General features: G+C 40.1%; 1 long non-coding RNA gene across 1 annotated transcript in view; it reads right to left on the reverse strand.

Moving 5' to 3' along the window:
- Positions 1-4,478: 4,478 nt before the first annotated feature.
- The window catches only part of LOC141380831 (uncharacterized), a 37,102-nt gene continuing 15,339 nt past the window's right edge, over positions 4,479-26,241 (reverse strand). Inside the window, exons 3-6 of the long non-coding RNA XR_012399732.1 lie at positions 6,325-6,489; positions 5,592-5,649; positions 5,414-5,476; positions 4,479-5,299 (exon numbers count right to left, since the gene is read on the reverse strand). This is a non-coding gene — a long non-coding RNA (uncharacterized lncRNA). The remainder of the gene's footprint in view (positions 5,300-5,413; positions 5,477-5,591; positions 5,650-6,324; positions 6,490-26,241) is intronic.

Raw genomic sequence — 26,241 nt, forward strand, 5'->3', positions numbered from 1 at the left:
CATCTTTACTGCTGTTTGCAGAGGGGGGATAACTGTTGCATTTCAGTGAACGTATAGATGATGCTTTATAAATAAAATGTAGTAGTTTGGTCTTCAATCAATAAAAAATGCTACTGTAGTTTTCTGTTCTTAGTGTTCAAGTATACATTAGTGTGTTAAAGATCAGCTTCTACCTTCCTTGTTCCCTGTAGTTAAAGGGTAAATAGAGTATTTGTTTCTCGCTTGTTCCCTGTAGTTAAAGGGTAAATACCACATTTGAGGGTTGTAAATTAAAGTGAAGCACTGTTCCTCCCTTGTTACCCCCTTGCTCCCTGTAGTTAAAGGGTAAATACCACATTTGAGGGTTATAAATTAAAGTGAAGCACTGTTCCTCCCTTGTTACCCCCTTGCTCCCTGTAGTTAAAGGGTAAATACCACATTTGAGGGTTGTAAATTAAAGTGAATATATAGGATATAATAAGAATATATATAGGATATAAATATAAAGGATTAAAATATTACAAAACATATTATTTTCTAGCCTACATAAATCAGCAAAACCACTGCTTTTATGTCTTCTTCATCTCGGGAGGCTTTTTCAGTTCATTCATAACAATTTGCTTTTGTATAATGTTATTATTATCAGCAGTATTATTTATTATATCCATATGTATATTTGTTTTATTAAAAACAAGCTTAGATTTGCCCACCTGTCAGGTTTTAGACAATATGGGTCAAAGCATGTGTTTTAGGATATAACTCAGATTTTTGAGCACATTTTGCTATTATTATTCATTTATTCGTTTGTTGGAAATTAGAACTGAATTTAGAAATAGTTTTGAAACAAATATTTGCGCTTAACAAACAAAAGTATTTATAGACTAATTTATGTCTGTGCGTAAAGGTTTCCCTATCCAAGAGCGAAAGTGAAAGTGATCCATTATCCCTCATTCTCACGCAGTAGATGCTCTGTTTAACAGTTTTCTGTTAAAAAACTGTTAACTGTTAACTGTGTTTGTAAAATGCTCATTTTTTCCACTTAGACTTACTTTGCGTCCTGTTAATAGCGAATGCGCTCTTGGCGCGACGCAGCTGACTCTTAAAGGGAATGAGAGATGACACTCTAATTGATTTATTCTTAAAACACACCTATAACTCATTAAGAAAATAAACTCAACCCTTTTAGACCATGCGCCGAAGCGCAAGGCAGATTTCCTGTTCTTAAATTAGCAAAAACGCGTCCTGACACGCCCTGAAAGCATTTGCGCCCTGCGTTTTGCGATTTGCGCATGGACCGTCAAAATAGAGCCCAAATTCTGTGCACATTACCTTACTAAGGTGATGGAATGTAATGGTTTTTATGTGTATAGAAACTGTACTGAAATATACAATATCCAATAAATAAATATACTTTAAAAAGTAATGTAAACAGTTATATGAAGAGAGGCTAACTAGCTAACAATGTAGCTTTTAAGAACACAATTCAAGATAACAACAATATAACTTAAAACAGCCTTATTTTAGAAACCCTCAAAAACATTTGAACACATTTTACTTACTCATTGTAAACTCTTATTTAAAGCCTAAAACATATTAGACAACATCTGAATTGATAGACAGAGAAAAGAGCACACTTAGCAGTAAACAAATCAAACACCTGACTCCCTTAAAGGGCCAGCATTTTCTTGAAACTTTTTCCAACACCTTTGTTTTTAGAATAACAGACAGCCTGTTGAGGGTGTAGTGATGCTTAAATCATTGTTTTCTGCCTTTAAAATATAAGTCTCTGTAAATAGCAACATAAAGCATCAGAGTAGATAGGACATTAATGGTTGAACAGTAATTTGCCATTTATTGTCACAGGTACTGCCTGTAATGTGTAAATAAAGTAAATTACTGTAGTTTATTATTTGCACTACACAATTTCATACAAATCCTGCTCTTTTTACAGTATATATATATATATATATATATATATATATATATATATATATATATATATATATATATATATATATATATATATATATTGAAAATATTAATTAAATAATATATAAAATATAAAAAGCAACATAAAGCATCAGAGTGGATGGGGCAGTAATGGTTCAACAGTAATTTACCATTTATTATCACAGTAAATATCTGTAATAGGTACATAAAAGTTACAGTTACAGTTATTTACTGCATAATCTACGGTATGGGTTGACAGTGTACACAATCACTCTTCAGCATAGCCTTCTCCTAGTCTTGCTCCTGTGCAAGCATACTCATCTTACACAGTATTTTTAACACATGCTGGCATGTTTGCTGCAAATACTACATACATTTTGAGAAGAGAAAATTAACTGCTTTACACTCGAAAAATACTTCACACTGAGAGAATAAAATCTTCAGTATTTACCCTTTAACTATAGGGAACAAGGGGGGCACAATGGAGGAACAATGCTTCACTTTAATTTACAAACCTCAAATGCGGTATTTACCCTTTAACTACAGGAACAAGGGCGGAACAATGCTTCACTTTAATTTACAACCCTCCAATGTGGTATTTACCCTTTAACTACAGGGAACAAGGGGGTAACAATGCTTCACTTTAATTTACAACCCTCAAATGTGGTATTTACCCTTTAACTACAGGGAACAAGGGAGGAACAATGCTTCACTTTAATTTACAACCCTCAAATGTGGTATTTACCCTTTAACTACAGGGAACAAGGGGGTAACAAGGGAGGAACAGTGCTTCACTTTAATTTACAACCCTCAAATGTGGTATTTAGCCTTTAACTACAGAGAACAAGGGGGGAACAAATATTCTATTTACCCTTTAACTACAGGGAACAAGGAGGGAAGAAGCTGATCTTCAACACACTAGTGTATACTTGAACACTAAGAACAGAGAAAACTACAGCTCATTTTTTTATTGATTGAAGACCAAATTACTACATTTTATTTATAAAGCATCAGCTATACGTTCACTGAAATGCAACAGTTAGCCCCCCTCTGCAAACAGCAGTAAAGATGCGAGCCTGTTTTAATCTACATTGAACCCTGTTGGTAGGCTATATCATGCAAAGTTATTTGTTGATATTGAGTTATGGAGACATTGATGCCTGTGGTGAGATCAACGAGTGAACATTCATAATGTAAGTAGTGTATGAAAACATATTTTATATTGAATTGCAGATTTAAAATACATACAGTGTACAATAAGGGTTCATAATTTTACAGGTTGTAAACCTTTTATTCATTAAACACCCCATATAAAACCCAAGCACTGGATAAGAGTACTAATATACTTACGCAGGTGCATGTACATTTGCAGGTTGCATTAGGTTGTCACCACCCTTGCATAATTCTTCATATGTATACAATACTTAAAGAAAAGTACATCTTAAACGAAATATACTTTCGCGGTTCTTTGCATGATAAATGTTACCCCCCTATTCAGCATACATTATGGTTTGTTTCTTTGCAGTTTAAAGAAAAGTACCCAAGCATTTATTATTACCCAAGCATTACAGTTTGTTTCCTTATACCTACGCAAACGTTATTTATACTTATACTATACATACAGAAAAGTACACCGTTATTTCACTGTACTTAAGCGGTAGTTTTTGTGTTGAATATCTGGTTGTTACCCCCTTATTACCCAAGCGTTATGGTTTGTTCCCTTATACCTACAAATACAATCATTATACTTATACAATACGTACAGAAAAGTACAGAGTAATTTCACTGTACTTACGCGGTACTTTGCGGGTTGTAAAAGAAAGCGTTAACTAAAATGTTTAATTAATACCACATATTACCACAAGAATTCTACAGGAGTATTACATACTAAACAACAGAATCCTGTGGTAATACAGAAAAGTTATAGTGATCTCAATTTGATCTAAAGTGCTATCAATTTAAGTGGATGACGTAATGTCTTAAAGTCCGGTGATGATGACCTCTGCTGGCTAGCGAGGGGAATGACTGGGACCAAATTGGTGACAACCACAGGTAATTTTTGTAATAGTGTTAAAATATGTTAGCTGTGATGCTAACACAGTTAGTATTTAAAATGATCAGCAGACTTTGATCCGGACGTCTAGTAATCATATTTAAAATAAAAACCGAACTTAGCAGAGCAGGTGAGCTAAACTAGAGCTATACACACAGCTACACTTGGTTAGGGAGCAAAAGGAAACCAATGACCTGAGTTTGGATTCATGGTTAACATACACTGACTATACAATTGTGATTATTTTACACACTCAAAAAAATGATATGTTGGCGTTAATTAACTTTTTTTTGTCCACTGGTTCCACGTAACCGAGTTAAGTTACCTTTAAGAAAGAATATTAATTTTAGTGAACTTAAGTTAGTTACATAAAGGTAATGTAATGTTGTTTAGTTCAATCAACGTAACATTTATAATTTAGCTTTAATCAATGTAGTTATTTAAGTTCAATTATTCTAAAATTGATATTGTTATGTTTAACCAAATAAAAAAACAGTTTCCGTTTCATTGAGTTTATTCAATAGCATTTTTACAGTTTTACACATTTTCCAGCAATAAAATGATTATCAAAATCCAAATACTGTCTTTATCTGTATCTTCACTTATTGCAATAAGTTAAAATATTAATACTAGTAAAAATAATAGTAATACAAGTATGAAGTAAATTGAAAACAGTAAATGATTTAAAAAATATGCTTATAAAAACATCATAAAATACACTTTTCATAATAATACTTTTCATATATTACAAAAAACATTCAAAAATAATATTCTGCCTTCAAATGATATATCAAAAATATACTTAGAAAAATTGAGCCTTCTTTTGTAAACTATACTGTACCTTCTTTACACTGAAAAAGCAGATAACACTTCAGTTGTTCAAAGAAAGATTAACATTTTAAAGCAAAGTAACACGATCAGCACTAAACCATAAATTAGACCAACCATCACAGAACATGCAATAGCTACACACATTCATCTCTCTGACACTTGCACCATTTATGCACATTTGCACCAGACACTTTCTTACAACCACTCCCTATAACTAAAAAACAAAAAACAAAACATTGTGCATGAAGTCTGCTACACACAGGTGTGTGGGCTTGACAAACCACATGTAGAAGCATTCTTAATTCTTAAAATCTTTTGTATAATTAGCACATATTGGGTGTATCGCCTCTTCCTGTTGATTTGCTGAATGTCTCCTCAATTGTAAGTCACTTTAGACAAAAGAGTCTGCTAAATGTTAATGTAACCACTGTAGATTCATAAGGTGGTGTTGCACATCAAGGTTTGCGCTTCATCATGCCCAGCATCCTAAAAAAAGTCAGGTAAAAAATAAAACATTTACCAACAGATCAAAGGTGAAAAGAGGAATTGGTTTAAGAGGAAAATAAAAAATGTTTAAAAAAATAAAATAAAATAGCTTACCATGTACTCCCTCACTTAGGGGCTTTGAGGATGCATTCACACCTTTTTTCCACTGGAGATGTTCTAAATGACATGAAATGACAATTAGTAATTTACTAAATAATTATTAGTTAAAATTACTAGTAATTTTTACTGTACATCATTTTAATGTGTGTATAGGCATCTAAAGGCATGGTACCTGGATGATCCACAGTCTCCTCAGCCAGATATGGGACTTTAGAGGTTGAGCTGTAAACCTGTGAGGGAGAAAATAGATGTGAGTGAGCAAAGATTTAAAATAATAAAATATAATAATATAAATAGCAAACTACTAAACTTAAAAATTTAAACGTGTTAGATGACCAAACAAATAAGCTTACATTAAATATGTCATCATGCTAGATGTCATGCTATTTAAGTGTCACAAATGCTTGTCAAGATTTTTTTTTTAAGTTAACAGGCTTGAATACAATTAGATAATAAATAACAATGTGCCAACACCACATTTTAATTAATATTATGTAAGTTATCAAAACTGGCATTCAAACTTGACAAACTGCTTGACACTCATTTAAAATAAAGACTATCAAATCAAATAAAAAATCAAAACACTTTTATTGTCACATTATCAGCAGCACGTGTGCTATGATGAGTGAAAAGCTTAGACTATTCTAACATGACTATTCCTTACTACCATTGTTTGCAACTTTATTTTGGGGGAGTTAATATATACCAAGTATAAAATATCACAGGAATGCAAAAAAAAACTATACATTTATCTGTCTATAATGTGGAAAAGACACAGGGAACATGGCAATTTCATAGCAATACTATACACAAACACAACATAGTATTACAAGAGAGTACATTTATGATTCAAATGTTGTCACAGCCTCAGTATAAATACATAAAAAGTAAAAAAAAAATCTCACCTGTGTGTCCACATTGGGGAAAGCTTTGTGCACGTTCTCAATTTGTACTGTAATCTTCATCTTTTGATTCCCATAAAATGGCGCCGAGCTGAGAGTGATCGTTGTGGTTTGAATCTTCTTACTTCGTGTTGTTTTGAAACTGCGCATGTGCAGATATTACTCCACCTATTGACCAAAATGCAGTACTGCAGAAGCAACACAACTCCCTTGCAATTATGTTACATAAGCAAGCTGTTTAAATGTGAAAACTTACTTTTTCTCATTTTTTCCAGCACAACACTTTTATTTTTAATACACAAACATAAGAGAATTGTTTAATTTAAACATAGTTACATTCTTTGGACCAACTAAAGCCATAATTCATTTTTTTGAGTGCATATAAAGTGTGACAGAATAATTAAACATTGAAGTACAGAGTTTTTTTTTTTTTTTTTTTTTTAGGGATTGGCCAATAGTTATGGCCACATCAATGTAATTATGCAATTTTTTAAAAATGTAGTAGTGGTTGCAAATTTGCATTTTGTTTTAGTGCAAATAGTTGTAAATAGTAGTAAATACATTAGTGTTAAGAATGTAAATTATGCTCTAATCAACCTCTTACAAAATTGTATCATGTTTGAAGTTTAAAGTTTGCAGGCCAGTGTCCTGAAAGGACAAAATTTTCCCATCACAATATAGGGAAATCTTACAATGAAATAAAACTATACATTGATTTTTTTTTCTAAGGTATGCAGTTCCAGTTTTTACATCAGTGATGATAGTGGGTATAAGTTGGTATTTTAGCTGTCCTGATCCTGTTCCAAAAGGACCTTACAAATTGCACGGCGATGCAGTGTTTTTGCAGATGCAATTACCGGACTCCAGTGCTAGATCCAGGGATGAGGCTTGGTCTGGATCTGTGCCCTTTAGATTTCAACGACCCAGCCCGACTGCTGGTTCTGCTTCACAGAAAACTATCCTGGCGATCCGCTTCAATGCATAACTAATATAACTGCTTAAAATAAGATTAACTGCATGCTACAGTAGCTAGTTAACAGTAGGTTGTTAGTTAAGTTGTTTAGCTCTCCTCTGGGTCAACCTACTGGAAGCAAAATTCTAGGAAGGTTTTTCCTATGCCTGAACAACAGTACCTGGAGATAAGATCCAAGATACCTTTTAGGTAAAATGTCTGATATCTTGAGCATATTAGTTGACACTTAACAGGCTTAAACATAAAAAAATGGTGTGGTCCTTGTTAATATTTTCCTCAGCCAACAGGATGATAGCAGCCAACTGCCAGAAGATCCAAGGGAAGGTTTAGGTAAAATACCTGACATCTAGAGCATATTAGTTGACACTTAACAGGCTTAAACATAAAAACATTGGTGTGCTCTTTGTAAATTCTTTCCCCAGTCAACGGGATGATGACAGTCAACTGCCAGAAGTCCTAGAAAGAGTTGAAGAGGTGGTGTTGGCATCTCAAGACCAGCCAGAGGTTGCGCAGACCATCAGAAGATTGTTAGAGCTGACACACATCCAGTTTGTTCTGCCTTTTACAGTTAAGGAATGTGCAGCAATCAAGAATGCATTTGCTTGCCTAATTTGCAAAGGTTTGCTAACAAGACCTTGTTGACCTCTAAAAGATTTGTGGATCTAGCCAGTAGTATTTTGTCAGTTAAGCTATAATACCTGTAACTTTCCACACTTTACTTTTGATTAATGTCCCAGAAATGTTCTTAAAATACTAACAAAAATATGTCCAATATTTTTAATTACAGGGCCCATGAATTATCCTGTAATTGCAGTTTACCGTCAATGTCTGATTGCATGCAAAGCTTGCATGGACCAGAGGCAGCAAAATGCCAACACCTGTGTGAAATATAGAGCAGCCAACTAAAAAAAAACACACCTTCAGAGTCACAGGAATTGATGGTGTATTGTCTAGTTTTGGTGATCTTATCAAAGATAAAAAAAAAAAAAAAACGTGTTTGCCACTGTTACAAGTGTCAAATTTAGCTGTTTTATGACACGAATATGGCAGCTCTATAAATGACTGGTGTTTTTTTACAAAAGTAAAACTCTTGTAAGCAGTGTTTAAAAGGTTATTACTGTTCATGTACAGTCAAGCTTAGATTTGGACAAAGATGCATGTCATACCCCTTCCTTGTCTGTCCTTTCAGTGTTGTCTACGTTTTATGCGTCTATGTTTGTGTTGTGTTTAAACACATGGCTAAGCCATTAGGTGCGTTCGACTTCATGCAGCGCTGCGCAGATCGATCGAAATCTGTCTTAAAGCGGTGCATTCTGGTTAGAAATCTTGTCCGGATTGATGCTGCGCCGACGCCACGTGACTGTCACATGTGGCATCAAAGTACCGCGACAGCGCTCCGAGATCAGACGGCAAACTCAGACCGTGCAGCTTCTGAAGAGCGACTGCAGGAGCTTTGATGACGACACCGATATTACACGATTGGCCGAGTTCACCACATGACAACAAACACGTGTATTTCGGGTTTATAATTGGACAAATTCCGATTCAAAAGTTTCAAAACAAACAATTCACTTTTCACACCCTCTTTATCCTGTACACATCTTGCTTATTAAAAGACTACCAATATTTTACTGCAGTTATCATATTTTGTTAAATAATCTGGTTATAAAGGTTAGCTTATTTGCACAGGTTTATTTTTAACTTTTTTATACAGACTATTTACTGCATTCATCTCCATGAACGATTTAAATGATATATTTTAGTGTATATTTTAGTGAATAACCTAAATATGAACTCAAATAAGTCTTACAGACTTGAAATAAGAAAATCATCATCATTGATCCTGCCCCCCTAAAGCTCTCTTAACAAATTAAAGTAAAGAACTATTTTATTAAATAATTATAAAATGGCTTTATTATTATAATATAAATATATATTTTATTTTCTGTCTAGCAGTTTAAAGGCTACCTGCTCTTTCTGGGAAACTTCTACATAGCTCACTTATTTTACCTTTTGTTCTTTTCAACACAATCTTTTTGGATTAAAATGCTTTTTTGAAAATTCATTCATCATCCAAAATAATGTCATTTATTAAGACCTAATCAAAACACCTTGTTTTGCTTTTTACATGGGAAATTTTTATATCTATAAATGTACATATATGTTAACCCTTTTTTAGCATATTCAAACAAGAAGTATTAGCCTAAAGATTGATGTTTAACTCCTAGAATTTATGCTTATTGCTTTGTATTTAATAGACTTGTTCGTTTTTATGTTTATATTAACCTCTCATTTCCTCTTATTTCTCTCATGCATTTGTTATATATTTTATTCATAATTCTCTCTTATTGTTTAAAAAGGAACTATAGTTTGAAGAGCCTGTATTCTGTTTTATTTGTAAATGTTTTGTTGTTATAAATAAAAATAACAAAAAAAATATGATGACGCCATGTGATCGGTCATCATGACTGCAGCAACTTTGAGTCCCGAAGTGTCCAGCTGTCCATCTTGACGGCTCCGTTTTCAACTCCGCCCCGCCTGCGCTCGGCTAATCTCGTTGATCACCGGCTGCAGCTGAGCTTCATGTCGAACGCACCTTTTGTTTGTGTCCACCATGTGCTGCTCCGTTCCACCCTCTTTCTTTCCTACTGCCACACCCCCTTGTTTAACCCTCTGTCTAGTCCTCGTTAGTCTTAGTTTTTACACCTGGGGCCTCATGTATGAAGACTTGCGTGGAAATCTTACTAAAACATTGCGTACGCACAAAGCTGTAAATGTGCGTACGCAGAAAAAAATTCAGATGTATGAAACACTGCGTACGCCGAATCTCACGCATATTCTTTTGTACATCTGAATGAACGTGAAACTGAGCGCAACATGCACAAGCACAAACCCCTGCCTGCCTCCTCCCCCTTATGAATATGCTAATGACTATGCTAATGGAAAAACCCAACGAAAAAGCAATGGCAAAAGCAAGCAAAAAGAGAAACTTTGAACAGAATGTGAATTGGAGGTGCTGCTTTCGGAGGTAGACTGGAGAAAAGTGGTGTTAATTGCAAGTTTGTTCTCCGGAATTAACAACAAAAGAAAAAAATAGAGTGGGAGAGTTTAGCTGATGCGGTCAACACAGTTGGGTCTGAACATCGCACTGAGTGCATTAACAAAAGAAATAGTGTGGTTTATATCTGTAAAATGTTGCAGTACGCTTAACAGTCTCAGTGGCGCTACTCGTAAGACGAATGTGATCATGAATTGATACGTTCGAGCATGAACTCGGCTCGAATCCAGCGTCTGATGAAATCATTCTTGTTTTTTCCCCCGCTACATATCAGATTTTGCCAATTGTTTATCACGAGAAAGACAAGTAGGAATCATCAATAAGTTCATATCAATAAGCATCATATTTTATTTGCACATTTATTGAATGGAAATGTTTCTGATTCACGCATGCAAATTCATCCTCAGATAGTGTCCTTATAGCAATGTGCGTGCTGTAGATCACTCAGATTACATTGGGAAAACAGGCGACTGCTGCAAATTGTGCTTTAATGTTTAGCTGGTCAAATGTATGGTATGGAAACCTTTTATACCTGCTGAACCCGTCTCATACAGCTGCCATTGCAAGGCTCAGACACTTTGTAGAGAGGAATTTAACACAATTGCCTCTAGGAATCGCCAATGGAAATAAAACAGACACGCACAAAAAATGTGCGTAAGCCTGCCAGAAAGCTGCCGTGAAGCTGCGCACATTCCCACGTTCAGTTCATTTTTAGTAAATCCAAACGTGAGCGAATCTGAGCGTGAAACCTGGCGCACGCAAAGTTTTTGTGCGTACGCAGCATTGATACATGAGGCCCCTCGTCCTCATGTTCTTTCCTCCCTTTATAATGTGCTCTCTTCCCTCATGCCTTCGTCGGTTCATTGTTGCATGTTACTTCTTGCCACTTGTTTCATGTTGTTGCCATTCTGTGCTTGTTTATCTGTGCTGTTGTTTGTGAGAGAGTTGTCTTTGTCTAACGTTTGTTTTGGTTTTTCAGTTGGCCTTCAGTATCATCCCCATCTGGGGGCTGTTCCAGAAAGCAGGTTATGTGACATACACGGGTAAGTTTGAGAGTAAGTAGGTGGATAACCTCAACTTTGGTTCCAAAATCAGAGGTAACTTCTGGGTATGTTAAGTAGCCATAGCAACTTACTCTCTGAAGATAACCTGCTCCGGAGCAGGTTATGTTCAGAGAGTAAGTTGCTATGTTTCAGAGTTTGTCTGTTTCAGAGAGTTTACTGAGCATTGCGTGCTCTTTTGATGAGAATATTTATGGATGTGGACACACAGATACAAGTTTTTTCGTTGTGAGAGGGTTATAAGTGCAGTTGTTTTCATAACCAAATTCATAATGTTAACGTATTTAACAAACCTTTTTGAAATCAAATGTGACAAACCGCAGGTCTGCGCTTACCATGAAAAACATTCAGTGCAGCTCTTTGTATTCGCGTCAGGGCATTTTAGGCAACTGTACAATGTGGCAGCATGACCTCCTGTACAGTATGCCTGGCACTGAACTGCTTTTATCATTACACAGATGATTCAGAGCACGGGAATAGCGTAGTGGACAGTGCGTCGATAAAGAACAATGGAGCGCACAACGGAGCGAGTTCGAATCTTACTTATAGATCTTGTGTTTTTTCTCTCCTTCTGCACCCTCACATTTTTCTGTATAATATTATAAGTGGCAGCTTTGTCTTTTGTAGGAAAATATATCTTTAATTTAAGATGTAGGATGTCGTTCTTATATATACATTCACGCACACACACCTACATTTTTTTCAGGGTTTCTAAATGCTATTGTGTGCATTAATTGCAGCCGATTTTAAAGCTCCATCAGTCACTAAAGGACACTGATAATATAAAATTTGTCCAAAGTATAAGTGTGCAGGTACAACTTAATTTTCTATCCTTAATCTTTTGGTGTTTCAACTATTAAACTCATTACTGCTTCCACTTACCAGCTCATCACACACCCCACCTCATCACTATGTTGAGGCTAAATGGCTGATTTTCAGGAAGTAATGATTCAAGTGTATAATACAAATATAGTAAAAAAAAAAAAAAAAAACTATAAAGCAAATGTTGCTTAACACAATGTTTATTTTTATTATATTTGTATTATAAAATAGAATCATTACTGGGCACTACATTGTTACTTGCTGGAGGACAAAAGATACCCTTTTCTGCCTTATACGATGACACCCTACCAGCAGCCTGACCCAGAGGAAATCTCAGTGACCCAAGCAGACAAAACAGATGGAAGAGTGCTGAGAAAATATAATTACTCAAAAAACTATGTTTAATCAAATAGTTTGGTCTGTTCATTTCTTCATTTCCTGAAATAAAATGAATGATTTTTTACACTGCTTTATACACACACCTTTCAACGTGTAACATATTTTTCATATTTCTCACCTTAAGTTGATGCTCATGTGACTTTATCTTTGAAGATGGACCTTATACAGCTACTTAAGAATTTAAATATGTAGATAAAAGATTTTGTAATCCAAGAGTAGTATTCAAATTTGGAAAAGTGCAGAAAATTCTTACACTGGTTGTTAGTTGAGGCAGAAGGAACTTCGTCTGCATGCAAAATAAAAAGAACCTAAAGCTATCTGACAACAATCACTTACAACAGTGACAGAGTGTGTGGTTTAAGTCAAAAACTCAACCACTGAAAAGCCTTTATTATAGGACACAGCAGTTAGACAGGCCTCTTTCTATTAGCTGCATGTCAGAAAGAATATTCTAGAGTGTTAAATAAAGAGCTCCAGTAATGAAATATTACCTTTTTTCAAGAATGTTTCTGTGTTTAATGACTTTGGAAAGAGTTCTAGCTCCAGAAAGATTACAATTTCTATAAGCCTTATCAGTCAATACACATATTGTGGCCTTAAGAAATTAATGGCAAGAAAAATAAATGCATGAATGGTTACACAACATACTCAAAAAGGATGTTAAAGAGTAGTTTAATTTATCATTACAATAAAATGGAGGGTGGCATGTGTAATTTAATGAACTAATAAATTTTCTTATTATTTATTTTTTATTTTCTTATCTATTTCTTATTCTATATTTCTTTCCTTTGTTGAAGCAGATGTGTAATCTCTGTGTTTAAAACCTCCAGCTTCGGCGCTGTAAAGTGCGTTGCCCTTTTTTTCTCACCGTGATTTTCTATGGTGACTCGTGAATTCGGCGATCTACTGAAAATGCCTTCAGGTGTGTGCCGTGCACGCGCATTAACCCGCGGTTATCTTCAGGAGGTTGATTTAACTAACTCTTGTCACCTGTTTTGGAACCAACATACTCGCGGTAAGCAGGTTTTGGGTAAATCAACCGAGAGTTTAGGTTTTAGCAGATGGTAAGTTAACCCAGCTTTCTGGAATACCCCCTGGTTAATCCTTTTAAAGTTTGTTTTGTTTAAGATATTCTATTTATCTTATTTCGTAGCTTTAAGTGTTTAATTCCCTTTTATTGGTTTTGTTTATTTCAGTTAATTATCAGTAAGTTAAAAGCTAATTTCATTTCTCTTTGCTTTTTAGTTTGTCTTGGTTATTTAGTTTATGATTTTGTTTTTTAGTTTAGTTTTTCCCAGTCTGTGTCTGTGTGTGTTTGTGTTCATCCAGCCTTGTCTGCTAAGAGTCCCTGGTTGCTGGTGTCCTGTCAGGCTGCTGTAGGACTCAAGTCTTCCTTTGTCTACCTGCTCCACCCAAGATTCCCCAGCACGACTCCATTCCCCTCCGTTGGACTGTTTCACCAAAACCCCTCTTCATATCACATTGTCAATAAACACCCCTTTTCTCATTCTGAATTTGGGTCCTCCTTCCTCTAACCGTGACAGAATGAACCGACCAACAAGACCTGGACCCAGCAGAATGAGCCTCACTGCTCCATTCCCCATTGCTCCAGAGAGACTGGCAGAACTGCGAAAGCAATGGTGGGGAATGCCTTCACAACCTGCATCAGTAAACTGCTACCTACCCACCCTCCCTTCCCAGTCTAGTCAAGAGGCTGACTATCGTTCTTTTCCTATGCTGAGGCCACAGAGAGAACCGGTAGTTCAACTAGCGGCATCCCTGTATGACCCCATCATGTCAGTGAAAGCTGTTCTCAAAGTTTCCCCCAAGCCAGTTAAGTCCACCATGGTCTACTTTGAGTCTTCTAAATCTCCTACCATCATCCTCAAGACTGTTAAACCTTTCACTGCCTTGTCTAACCCTGTTCCTGTGTTACAGCCTGCTGTGCAAGTTCCTGTTTTTGACTCTGCTGTGTTTCCAGCCACTTCACCTGAATCTAAGTTTGTTACAGATACTACAGAGGTGAAGTGTGCTGTTTCTACCCATCAGAAGCGAAGGAGAAGGAGGCATGCCTTACAGCCTTACATTGATTCAAGTAATATCAATCATTCCCTAATTTCTGTTCCTGCTGTGTCCACTGATCTCTATCCTGTAAAGACTAACAATCTGCCTAGTCATAGTTTGTCCACAGCGGTCATCTCAGAGTCACCTGCTGTATCTGACTCCCATGAAGTTGTCCTTGAGCAGCCTGCTCAAAATGTCCTAACCATGGAGGCCATCTCTATGGCTCTCAGTCCGCCTGGTATAGACACTGAGGTTAGCACAGAGTACCCTGCCCATCCTGTTACAGCCAATGAAGTCAGTCCTGAGCAGTCCTTTGACTCTGCAGCAGAGGCCTTATTGGAGTTATATGCCCACCTTACCAAGTCTATTGAAGAGATCTTGTCACTCCTTACCCTTGCTATCAATAGTCCATGTCCTGTATATGTTCCAAAAAGGATTTTTTCAGAGCCTGCTTTTGCTCCTGAAAGAGCACCTCCAGGGCTTGCTCCTATCCCAGAGACTGCAGCCCCTGAGCACAGCGCAGAGCCGACTGCAGCCCCTAAGCACAGCGCAGAGCCGACCGCAGTCCCTGAACACAGCGAAGAGCGGACCGCAGCCCCTGAGCGCAGCGCAGAGTCGACCGCAGCCCCTGAGCACAGCGCAGAGCCGATTGCAGCCCCTGAGCACAGCGCAGAGCCGACCGCAGCCCCTGAGCACAGCGCAGAGCCGACCGCAGCCCCTGAGCACAGCTCAAAGCCGACCGCAGCCCCTGAGCACAGCGCAAAGCCGACCGCAGCCCCTGGGCACAGCGCAGAGCCGACCGCAGCCCCTGAGCACAGCGCAGAGCCGACCGCAGCCCCTAAGCACAGCGCAGAGCCGACTTCAGCCCCTGAGTATTCTCCAGTGATGGCTCCAGTGAACTGAAGGTTTCACTATCAGAATCTCCAACTGCTCCAGAGAAAGCCATGGCAGAACCTGCTCCAGAGAGAGCAGTCCCAGGGCCTGCTCCAACTCCAGAGAGTGTAGTACCTGAGCACAGCACAGTGCTGACTTCAGCCCCTGAGAGTATTCAGAAGATGGCTCCAGTCTCCAACTGCTGTGAGGAGGCTTCTGCCCAAGAGCACAGTGCAGTGTCGACTTCAGCCACTAAGTGTATCCAGAAGAAGGCTCCAGTCCCCAAGCACTGGGAGAAGAAGACTTCAGTCCTGAAGCTCGCTTGCGTCCCTAAAAGAGCCTTCCCAGAGCTAACTTCCACCCCGGAGAGAGCGGTTGCAGAACTTGCTCCAGAGAGAGCAGCCCCAGGGCTTGCTTCCATACCAGAGGGAGTAGCCCCGGAGCACAGCACTATGTTGATTTCAGCCCCTGAGGGTATTCCGAAGAGGGCTCCAGTTTCCAAACGCTGTGACATGAAGACTTCAACCCTTGAACAAAGTGCAGTGTTGACTTCAGCCCCTGTGTGTCTTTCAAAGCTGGCTCCTGTCCCTAAGCACAATGCAATGAAGACTTCAACTAATGAGCTCTGTTTAGTATCGGCTCCAACCCCTAAACTCTGTCCTGTTCCTGTCCCTAATCCTGTTATTTCCCTAGAACTCTATGCTTTGCCTGTTCCTGTCCCCAAATCAGTACTGTTTACCCCTGAACAACATCCCGTCTGCACTCCAGACGGTAATTCTGTTCCTGTTTCCCTTGATCTCAGTCTTGTCCCCACTTCGGTCTCTGAGTACAGTCTCGTCTCTACTACTACCCCAGATTCCATCATGGCAGCCCCAGAAGGCTCTTCTGATCTAGACCACAAGTCAATTCCTGTAGGCCCAGAGGGCTCTTCAGACTCAGACCCTGAGTCAATTCCTGCAGCCCAGGAGGGCTCTTCTGACTCAGACCCAAGGCCAGATCTAGTAGCCCTGGATGACACCCGTAGATGTTTTCTGTACTCCACTGCTTCCCTAGAATCCATTGCAGCCTCGACGGGCTCTTCAGAGCCAGACCCCAAGTCAGTTCCTGCAGCCCTGGAGGGCTCCTCTGATCCAGATCCCGAGTCAGTCCCTACTGTCCTGGAGAGCATTTCTGATTCTAACCCTGTGTCTGTTTCTGCAGTCCCAGAGGGCACCCCTAGAAGTGTTCCATACTCTAAACATCGGCTCAAGTCTGCCCCAATGGACTCTTTCCCTAAGAGACCCTTTGTCCCATGCCCCCCACCCTGGGTATCTTCTGGCCCTTCAACCTCACCCTTCAGATTGTCGGGACCTTCAAGCTTCCCCTATCTGTCTCCCCCCAACTATCCTAATTTTTCCCTCCGAGTCCCAACCCCTCCAAGTCTGAACTACCTGAGACCTCCCAGTCTTGCTTCCCACCCTCCCCCCCAGTTTGTTTCCCCTGACTTTTCCACTACGCCGGTCCCCCCATTGGTACCTTCCTGGGCTGGTATGCCTGGTTTGGACGCCAGGAGGCGTCCTTTGAGGGAGGGGTACTGTCATAGCCCTTCCTTGTCTGTCCTTTCAGTGTTGCCTACGTTTTATGTGTCTATGTTTGTGTTGTGTTTAAACACATGGCTAAGCATTTTTTTGTGTCCACCATGTGCTGCTCTGTTCCCCCCTCTTTCTTTCCTACTGCCACACCCCCTTGTTTAACCCTCGTCTAGTCCTTGTTAGTCTCAGTGTTTACACCTGGTCCTCATGTTCTTTCCTCCCTTTATAATGTGCTCTCTTCCCTCATGCCTTCGTCGGTTCATTGTTGCATGTTGCTTCTTGCTACTTGTTTCATGTTGTTGCCATTCTGTGCTTGTTTATCTGTGCTGTTGTTTGTGAGAGAGTTGTCTTTGTCTAACGTTTGTTTTGGTTTTTCAGTTGGCCTTCAGTATCATCCCCATCTGGTTAATCCTTTTCAAGTTTGTTTTGTTTAAGATATTCTATTTATCTTATTTCGTAGCTTTAAGTGTTTAATTCCCTTTTATTGGTTTTGTTTATTTCAGTTAATTATCAGTAAGTTAAAAGCTAATTTCATTTCTCTTTGCTTTTTAGTTTGTCAATAGTTTCTGTATCTTAGTTAGTTATTTAGTTTATGATTTTGTTTTTTAGTTTAGTTTTTCCCAGTCTGTGTCTGTGTGTGTGTGTTTGTGTTCATCCAGCCTTGTCTGCTAAGAGTCCCTGGTTGCTGGTGTCCTGTCAGGCTGCTGTAGGACTCAAGTCTTCCTTTGTCTACCTGCTCCACCCAAGATTCCCCAGCACGACTCCATTCCCCTCCGTTGGACTGTTTCACCAAAACCTCTCTTCATATCACATTGTCAATAAACACCCCTTTTCTCATTCTGCATTTGGGTCCTCCTTCCTCTAACCGTGACAATGCACTTTTGGCATTATCATGGCAGCACTTTTTCATTATCATGCTTTAATAGAAAAGTCATTCTTTTTACACATTGTGTGTCAAGTTCTACTTTTGATTGTTAAAAATAATATGCAGTTTTAACAAATGCATCAGATTATCATTCATCTTCCAAATATTGACTGGGTACTTCCTCTGTGGTATTCCTGGTAACCACACTGTTTGTCTGTTCTTTGCAAAGTATTGCCAGTTTCACTGCCTTACCAGGCGTTTACCTACTGTTGTGTTTGCCATTGTGTTATGACCTTTTTGCCTGCCTTTTTGACTACTGCATTTTGGATTTTGGACTGTGTCTTATTTGCCTTTTCAGACTGCCTCTTTGTTTGCTTGACTTTGCCTAATTTATAATTACGATTCTGCCTTTGTTTGATGTACGCTGTTTGCTTAATAAACCTCCAGCATTTGGATTAATTTCACCTCCATGTCTTCACCTACGTCTCCCTCACAGAATACTTCGGCTAACATCTATCCATTGAAGGTTTCTCAGTTACAAGCAGCTTTCCACTATCAAAGTGGAATGATTTCTGGATATCAGGAACAGCTGATGCATCTAAGGGATGCCAACAATCATCTCATCCAGTACATGCATTCTCTCCCTGCTGCTCATAGCTCACTGGTAATACTGGCATTACCTGATAAGTATGGTGGTTCACCAGAACTTTGTCATGGCTTCATTCATCAATGTAAAGTCTTTTTCACTCATCAGCCCGAAACATATACTCATGATACTACGAAAGTTGCTGTCCTTAATAACTGGAAAAAGCTTAAGACTTGGCATCCGCTGTTTGGGAGAGTGATTTACAGTACAGTCTTCGTTTGACCATTTTATTTCCCAACTCAATTAAGTTTTTGGTTGTCCTGAAGGAGGACAAGACATCTCTGAACAAATGCTTGATCTTTGCTTCATACGACTCTTGCACACGTGTGGTTCTATAGTTAACAAATTAACGTGATCAGTAATAAAGTCGCATGATTGTATGATGGACACCAGCAGCACTACAAATGTGCTGAGTCATAGCCATACAATATGCATGTAGATTATAGTAATGCAGACATATTAAATACTCAAACATTACATTAATAATGCAGCAGTTGTACATCATTTAAACTCAAATAACTGACAATCAAAGTAGTATAATATAATATACTGTCAAGTAGGGTTGTAACGGTATGAATTTTTCACGGTATGATAATCGTCTAAAACAATACCACGGTTTGACGGTTTCGCGGTATACGGTATGTTACAAATGTTACAAAATAATATAACAGTGAAGCAAATTTGACTTTTTCCAAATAATATATTTTTAGTTACTATAAACAACACCACTTACAATGAACAAATAAAAATAAGAAAATAATAAATAATGTGTCAAAGTCCAAATAAAGTCCAAATAAACATGGTGCAAATCCTCAGTAAAAAATAGATATAAATATTTACTATACTATAAATAGTTACATAACGAAACTAGATTCAATATGGAACATCCTTAGGTTTTATGTGCCAGCATAGATATGGTTGTCTGCAATGCAGACAAACAGCTGCACCTTCATTTGCGTCTTTTGAAAACAGCAAGAGCAGCAGCTCGTCTTTGCTGTGTCACTGTTTTGTCATGTTTCTGTGCTGCTGTGCATGCAAAAGTACTTAGTATGAGAATTATTTCATGCAAAACTTTTTTTTTTTGCGTTTTATTTAGCCGCGCATAAATGTATGCCTATCTCTCATTCCGTGTTGTTCAAAAAGCTTGGTCCACAAACAAAAGCGAAACCTATGCTTATTGGTTGTGATATAGCAAGTTTGAACCAATCTGGGCATGGAGGAGGGACAATGCATCAATGTATCATGTCTGATTTGTCCGGAGACACAGTGACGAGCGTTTCTTTGTCAAATCAGCGTTGTCAAATGTTGATGACGTAACCGCACTGATTCCGGAGCCTCTGAAAGTCCGCGAATGTTATGTGATACAGCACTGGAAAGCTGAGATTCTCTTCTTTATGCCAATCTTTGAATTGTATGAATCGGATCAGCGGATCAAAAGTTATTAAACATTTAAGAGCAATACTTATTTTTAGCCGCGGGCGGCTGTCTCGGTCTTTAAGGGTTAAAACCGTTGATATGCAATTGTTCATGGTATGATAATCGTGCACGTTCAAATCGTGGTAAACCGTCATACCGGTATATTGTTACAACCCTACTGTCAAGTGAAACTCACGTTTTCTCAATGACGCACTTGCAAGGATCGTCACGAGCGAGACTTCAGCACCGCCTATAAGCTTGCATAATTCAGTTGATTCTGAACTGAATTGATTTGCAGTGGCGACTAAATACGCCACACCTTCTAAATCAGAGATGACATACCCGCCGTACAACACCTATTTTAAATGTGCATAAACTGAACAATGGCATTTTTTACAATGTGGTCCCTTCATGCAAGTACCAACTTATATTGGGCCATCCTTGGATGGCCGTTCATGATCCTGTCATTTTATGGAACCACGGTGAACTCACTTATTGGTCACCTTATTGTATTAAAAATTACCTAACAAAGACACTGTCATTTTCTTGCCTTTCCACCAGCACTGAAAGCCTTGAAATTGAAGTATGTTCGACTCTCCCAGCTATCTATCACCAATATGCAGATGTCTTTAGCAAGTCCAAGGCCACACAACTTCCCCCTCATCGTCCTGGGGACTGTGCTTTTGAACTATTGCCTAACATGTCCCCTCCCAAAAGCAAAGTGTACCCTCTCTCTCGTCCTGAGACCCAAGCTATGGAAAATTACATAGAGGAGGCTCTTGTGTCTGGGTATATTCGGTCCTCTACATCACCAGCGACTGCTAGATTCTTCTTTATAGAAAAGTAGGATGGTGGGCTACGCCCTTGCATCGATTATCGGGAGCTAAACAGTGTCACAGTTTAGATATCCACTACTCTCAGTTCCATCTGCATTGGAACAGCTAAGAGAGGCTCATATCTACACTAATAATAAAGTTTCTAAATTTTAAACAAAAAGAGCAGGTGTTAAGAATGGCCAGGTCCAAGGGCGTGATTTCATACAAGGAACACACACTTCGTTTTCATTCAGATGTTTCGGCTGAAGTTCACAGGAAACAAAGAGCGTATGATGGAGTGAGACAGAAGCTGCGAGAGAGAGGAATCGCTAAACACAGGATCATATATCCGGCCCGTCTACTTCTTACTCATCAGGAGAAATCAAGGGTGTTTGACACACCGGAGGCAGTCGAACGTGTTATGTATGAACTTTTATGGACACTCAATAACTCAGTCTACACATTAGTCCAGATGAAAACACTAAAGCTTCCGCTTTATTTTCCACGCGCACGCACCACATGCACGCGCACGCACTTCAACAAATCTTATAACATGCTGAACACAACAATTCTCCCCCTCCAAGAACTAGATGACTTAGTAAACAAGTTTTAATGTGGCAGCCAAAACAGCAGACACATCTTAACCTTTATGCATGAAAGTCTATGATATAATCTTTAAGATAGGCGGGACGAGTCTTTGCCCGAACTGGTCTACCTCCCAAACCCTCCTGTTGTTGCATTTCTGGAACATCCTGGATAGGATCGTGCAATGTTTGGGAAGGACAGGGGTCAGTTTCTGCCAAGAGTGGTGGCGAATCAGGCTCCGCCTGTTGTGGGGGCTCCCTGAGCTGACGACCCTGAGGTGCCTGGTATAGCTGCTGCTGTACTGGCTCAGGTTGTGGGGTTGGAAAGTTTATTCCTCGTGTTGCTGCCCCCCTTTGGTTCTGTTGCCCTTGGGCCTCTTGTTGTAGTAAGGGGAATAGGCACTTTTTGCAATCTACTTGCATGCCAGCGAGAACCATCACTCAACATATATGTGTTTGAGCCTAACCGACGAACTACTTGGTGAGGTTCAGACCAGAAAGATGCCATTTTACTGCTACGGTGGGGTCTGCGGGCCCGCAACCAGTCCAGTACCTCGATGTTAGCATGCCTAACCCTGTGTCGTTTGTTGAAGTTATTTTTCATACGATCCTGGGGCCTCATGTATCAACGCTGCGTACGCACAAAAACTTTGCGTACGCCAGGTTTCACGCTCAGAATCGCTCACGTTTGGATTTACTAACAATGAACTGAACGTAGGACTGTGCGCAGGTTCACGGCAGCTTTCTGGCAGGCGTACGCACATTTTTTGTGCGTGTCTGTTTTATTTCCATTGGCGACTCCTAGAGGCAGTTGTGTTAAATTCTTCTCTACAAAGTGTCTGATCCTTGCAATGGCAGCTGTATGAGACGGGTTCATATAGTAGGTATGTAAGATTTCCATACCATACAGTTGACCAGCTAAACATTAAAGCACAATTTGCAGCGGTCGCCTGTTTTCCCAATGTAATCTGAGCTATCTACTGCACACACATTGCTATAAAGACACTATCTGAAGATGAATTTGCATGCGTGAATCAGAAACATTTACATTCAATAAAGGTGCAAATAAAATATGATGCACAAACTTATTGATGATTCCTACTTGTCTTTCTCGTGATAAATAGTTGGCAAAATCTGATATGTAGCGGGGAAAATAAGAAGAAAGAGTTCATCAGACGCTGGATTCGAGCCGAGCTCGAACGTGTCAATTCATGATCACCTGCTTCTTATGAGGTGCGCCACTGAGACTGCTAAGGGTACTGCAACATTTTACAGATATAAACCACACTATTTCTTTTTTAAATGCACTCAGTGCGATGTTCAGACCCAACTGTGTTATCCGTATCAGCAAAACTCTCCCACTCTATTTTTTTCTTTTGTTGTTAATTCCGGAGAACAAACTTGCAAATAACACCGCTTTTCTCCGGTCTACCTCCGAAAGAAGCACCTCCAATTCACATTCTGTTCAAAGTTTCTCTTTTTGCTTGATTTTGCCGTTGCTTTTTCGTTGGGTTTCCCATTAGCATAGTCATTAGCATATTCATACGGGGGAGGAGGCAGGGAGGGGTTTTGTGCTCGTGCATGTTGCGCTCAGTTTCACGTTCATTCAGATGTACAAAAGAATATGCGTGAGATTCGGCGTACGCAGTGTTTCATACATCTGAATTTTTTTCTGCGTACGCACATTTACAGCTTTGTGCGTACGCAATGTTTTAGTAAGATTTCCACGCAAGTCTTCGTACATGAGGCCCCTGGTTTGTAGTGACAGCCACTTTGGCCACCAGACCAGATCCCGGCATCTCTGCTTAAATTTCACAATGCCTAAATGGCCCTCATGCACCATTGATAGGACACGGGCACGCAAGCTGCTTGGCACTACTGTACAGAGACCCCTGGAAACACACACATCACCCCAGCATGACAGTTCATTCCGCACCCTCGCAAATGGCACCAATTCCTCAGGTACTCGTGCAGGCCACCCTGAGCGTATATATGTGCGAATAGTTGATAGTATAGGGTCCTGCTCAGATTCTTTCTGCAACTCCTCCAAGGAGACAGCCGATTGCAGCGGTGCATGGAGCATCTGAATGAATTCTGGCTCTGCATCGTTACTGCTTGGTGGGACTGCCGGTGTGGGTGCAGTAATAGATCTGGATAAGAGATCTGCTACCACATTGTCTCTCCCAGGTGTGAATTTGAGTTGATAATCATACTGTCTCAGGCGCTCACCCATCTGTGTAGGCACAGAGGTTTGTGACTTGAGCCGGAAGCTGATAAGAGTGCGGTAAGCACCTGATGATCTGTGCGGAGTGTGAAACGTCTGCCATAAAGATATAGATGCCACCGCTCTGAGGCCCAGACACAGGCAAGGGCTTCCCGTTCGCCCACAGAGTATCGCTGTTCAGTGGGCATCAGGGCCCTGGACGCAAATGCTACCGGCCTTTCAACACCATCCTGTTCTTGTAAAAGAACAGCTCCCAGTGCCTGTGTGGAGGCATCACAAGTGACAATAGTCAGACTGTTTGGGTCAAAGTGAGCTAGAATGAGAGGTGTGGTTAGCTGAAATTTTAGAATTTTGACAGCCTCAGTGCATTCTGCAGTCCAATTCCACGGTTCATCTTTCTTTATTAATTGGCGGAGGGGTGCTGTGGTTCGGGAGGTAGAAACCGCAGGTAGTATGCTGTCATGCCCAAAAATGAAGCTACCTGGGAAGTGGAGGAGGGTTCTGGGATTCTGTGAATGGCCTCGATATTTGACTGAAGCGGGGCAATGCCTTGGGATGTGAGACGAAACCCAACAAAATCAATGGCTGACATAGCAAATGTGCATTTCTCCTCATTCAGTGTGAGATTATGCTCCATGAGCGCGGTAGCCACCCTGTAGAGACGAACATTGTGTTTGGATATCTGCTGCATGCACTACAATGTCATCCAAGAAACAGCAACCCCGGGGATACCAGCCAAGATAGTTGTCATCACCTTTTGAAAACAGCTGGGGGCGGAGCTTAAGCCAAATGGCATGCGTGTGTAGCGATATATCCCTGTGTGTGTGACAAACGCTGTGAGGTTTCTGCTAGAAGGATGCAGTGGCACTTGCAAATAGCCTTGTCGCAGATCCAGCTTTGTGAACACTTTTGACCCATAGAAATGAGTGGTCAGCTCCTCCGTGTGGGTAAAGGGTTTTTGTCTGGTATAACAGCCTTATTGACAGATCGCAAATCCACACATACCCGAATTCCACCAGACTTTTTCCTAGCAATGACCAGGTTAGAGATCCAGGGGGCAGCATTGACTGGTTCAATCACTCCTATCGCCAGCATCGTTTGAAGCTCTGCAGTCACTTCATCCCGCAGTGCGAGAGGGATTCTGCGCAAGGGTTGAATGACTGGCGACACCTCCGGATCCACCAGCGGCCTGTGGGTGAAAACTGTGAGGCACCTCAGTCCTTTAAACAGTGCCGGCCATCTCTGCTGCCATGTAGTGGTGATGTGGTGGATATCCGACCCCTTGTTGTCTCGCAGTGTGAATCCTAAACATGTTAAAAGGTCCAATCCCAGGAGGTTGGCACCCCGCTCAGTAATATAGAAAGGAAATGATGGTATGTGTTTAGAGCCATGAAGAACACCCAGCATAGTGATCTTAGAGCTGTCGTAACCACAAAGAGATGTAGAGAGCTGTTGCAGTGGCAGATGGGAGAAGAACTTGTGGTATGTGTTGGCATTGAGCAGAGAAGCTGCCGCACCCATATCCAGCAACAGTGGAAGGCTCACCTCACCAAGGAGTACAGTACATGTCCTAAAAGCTGCTTGCCCTCCTGAAACATGTCTGATTTCAGTGCAGTTAAACGGAGCATGTGGGTGTCGCTTCTGTGATGCTTGAGCAGCTGGTGCAGAACGGCATACTTTTGCAAAGTGATTTTTTTTTGCAATTCCTGCAGATCTGTCCTCGTGCAGGACAATTTTGAATAGAGTTGTGTGAATTAGATCCACAATTGCTGCAGAAAACTAAACTTCTATGATTTCCTTGATGCTGTGTAAGCTGCACTGGAAAACATGTTTCTTCAGTTTTTGTATTATGTGGGGATAATGGGCCGTGGTTTGTAAGACAGACAGATCGCATCTGCTGTAACGGTACGTCCGCCAGGGGGCGCGCATCTGCCAGCAACGTAGAGCATTCAGTGGCCGCCTCCTCCTGCACAGCTATAGCAACAGCATGATCTAAAGTTAATTCATCAGTTTCCAGCAGCAGTTTCTTCCGGGTCTTGTCACACAATTTCCCCTCGATAAACTGATCCCGAACAATCTGATCTTGAAGAGTTCCATAATTGCATGAGCGTGCCATATCTCGCAGATTAGTTATGTAATTCTGCACGGACTCACCCGAGTGCTGAAGCCGTTTGCGCAGCTTGTATCGGCGCAGCAGCACGCGCTGTTGCCCGGTGAAGTGATTCGCGAGGAGAGCAACTGCTTCCTCATATGTTTGTGCATGTCCCAGAGCACGATATATTCTCTGTCCCTCCGCCCCGAGACAGTGGCGAAGCAGAGCGATTTTTCTCCGATCGGAGATGTCTGTGAAATCCATAGCCTCAAGGTACACTGTGAAACCATCTAACCAGTTCGCCCATGGAATAGGCGGTTTGCCAGGCACTGGGAGGAAAGGTGGTGGTGCAGGTAAGCTAAATACAGCCATCTTCGTCGCCAATGTTATGTATGAACTTTTATGGACACTCAATAACTCAGTCTACACATTAGTCCAGATGAACACACTAAAGCTT

This window comes from Danio rerio, chromosome 24, assembly GCF_049306965.1.
Source record: "Danio rerio strain Tuebingen ecotype United States chromosome 24, GRCz12tu, whole genome shotgun sequence".
NCBI classification, from domain to species: domain Eukaryota; kingdom Metazoa; phylum Chordata; class Actinopteri; order Cypriniformes; family Danionidae; genus Danio; species Danio rerio.